Source organism: Penaeus chinensis, chromosome 7 (genome assembly GCF_019202785.1).
Source record: "Penaeus chinensis breed Huanghai No. 1 chromosome 7, ASM1920278v2, whole genome shotgun sequence".
Classification (NCBI taxonomy): Eukaryota; Metazoa; Arthropoda; class Malacostraca; order Decapoda; family Penaeidae; genus Penaeus; species Penaeus chinensis.
Window position 1 is genome coordinate 687,400 of NC_061825.1, and position 2,500 is coordinate 689,899.

The 2,500-nt window shown below is 31.6% G+C and overlaps 1 long non-coding RNA gene across 1 annotated transcript in view; it reads right to left on the reverse strand.

The window, feature by feature from the left end:
• Nucleotides 1–2,500, reverse strand: part of LOC125027314 — a 95,889-nt gene that overhangs the window by 32,006 nt on the left and 61,383 nt on the right. The window contains exon 2 of the long non-coding RNA XR_007115010.1: nt 100–152. This is a non-coding gene — a long non-coding RNA (uncharacterized LOC125027314). The remainder of the gene's footprint in view (nt 1–99; nt 153–2,500) is intronic.

Consider the following 2,500-nt stretch of genomic DNA (forward strand, 5'->3'; position numbering starts at 1 on the left):
TAAAGAAATAACTGTATTGATAGAAAATAGTCCTGATACATACAGAAAAGAAATATGAAGAAAAAAACAACAACAACAACATACACGTAATGACAATACCTTTCTGGTTTGTTTTGACGACCATCGCCTCGCCATAACTCTTGTCTGCATACCTGTAAATAAAAATATTTTTAGGTCATTGACCCCCAATACTTTGCAAGATCAAAGCAATGTGACGTATTTCATCTTTAAGAGTCATTTTAGTCGATGTTTTATCGATGAGGAAAATCTGCGTTCTCATTGGTCAGTTTGAAAACATTCGAGGTCATGTGACAGTGGAGCTTCATTCTGATTGGTCCTGAGATAAGAAAGAAAGTTTCAAATAACTCATATGTCTGAATTTAACGGTCACGATAACGAAAAGGTGTGATCTTAAGTTATGTTTCTCGCTGAACCGCAGAATAACGATTACACTAAAAAAATAAATAATCTATGACATTCCTTTGTCATCCGTGACACACTTTGTCTGGTCAGCTGACACACTAAAGCGTTTTTCTTGTCCTTTTTTCTTGGCAAAAATATGTTGTTTGTGTTTATATACGTGCGTGTGTTACCTTTATTACTATTATATTTAATATGAATATAAATATCATCATTATTAGTATCATTATTATTATAATCTGTCAACTAAATTATCATTATTATTACTATTACCATTGTTTTCTTGCCATTATTATTATTACTATTATTATTATCATTATTATTATTATTACCATTATCATCATCACCAATATTATTGTTATTATTATCATTATCATTATTGTTATTATCATTATTACTAATATTACTTTTATAAGGATTATTATTATTATTATAATCATCATTTTTGTTATCATTATTACCTTTTATCATCAGTATTATTGTTATTGTAATTATTATTACTGTTATCATCATCATCATCATTATTTTTGTTGCTATTATTGTTATTATTATCATTATCATTATTAGTAGTAGTATTATCATTATCACTTTTATTATCATCATCATAACAGTTATGATCATAATAATAACATCATCATTTTATTATCATCATCATGATCATCATCATTTTCATTATCATTACCATTATTATTTCTGTTTTTATTGTAATTATTATCGTTAATGATAATAGCATCATTACCTTTAGCATGTGTGTATGTATATGTGTACACACACACACACACACACACACACACACACACACACACACACACACATGTTATTTTCTTTTTTCTTAGTTTCCTTCCCATACTGAGGGGATGGAGGAGGGGACGGCATGGGAACGAGGGCTGGGAGAGGCGCCGCTTCAAACCCTCGATACACACGAATATCTTGAAGACCGGCGAGGAAGCCTTTGAACGAACGAATGCCCGGATGTGCCTATCTTAACATCTCTTCTCACCCGCCGGAAGTGATCATTCGCTCGTCAATCCATCATGCACTTTATTCTTTATCGAGATGGAGTCTGTACTAGGAAAAGAGTGAAGGTTTTGTGTACACATTATCAGAATGCTTATATTCAAACTGCTTGGTTAGTGTAGGATTTGTATATGTTTATATTCACGTTTGGTTTTGTATGTGTATGAATGTTTATGTATGTTTCTGTATGTGTATGAATGTGTGCATATGTTTATGAATGCGTGTGAATGTGTATGTATGTTTATGTATGTTTATGAATGTGTATATATGTTTATGTATGTATATGACTGTGTACGTATGTGTATATGTATTTATATATAAATGTCTTGACAATGCATATCAAAAGAATGATTATTTCAAAGATTAAAGATTGATATCTGGCGTATGGCATAAGGGTCTTGAAATAGATATTCATATTTTCTTCCGGTTAACAAGGATATAAATCATATTTGGACTTTGCAATTGACTGGGACAGATGTTTATCACAGGCGATACAAATTGCAAAATGCTTTTTTTTCTCTTCATGATTAGATTAGATTTTATAGGTGCAATAAAATGTCTGAACGATCAAAAGAGGAAGCCTTTTATTGTTATAATTACTTAATTTTCTATTTTATTTTGTCTTGAATTATTCAGAATTTTATATTTCGTTTGATACTCAGATACGAATGTTAATATGCAAAAACATCGATAAGTGAATAGAAATACTGAATGTGGCCTTATTATATTTTGGCCTAATGTATCCGACAAACATATTATAGTTTATAGAGTAGACTGTTTGATATATATAAAGGAATTGTTTATCTATCTAGCAGTCTATCTGTCCATAAATGTACATACACAGATATATATATATATATGTATGTATGTATGTATGTATGTATGTATGTATGTATGTACACGACTGCCGCGATAGTCCAGTGGTTAGCGCACTGGACTCCGGCCCTTGTGGTCCTGAGTTCTATTCCCCATCGCGGCAGTCGTAAAAATGCCTGCGCTCTGACTGCTGGCTAGAGCCAGAGAAAACGACATATCGCCTTGAAAAGTCAAACGCAGGTGTTGT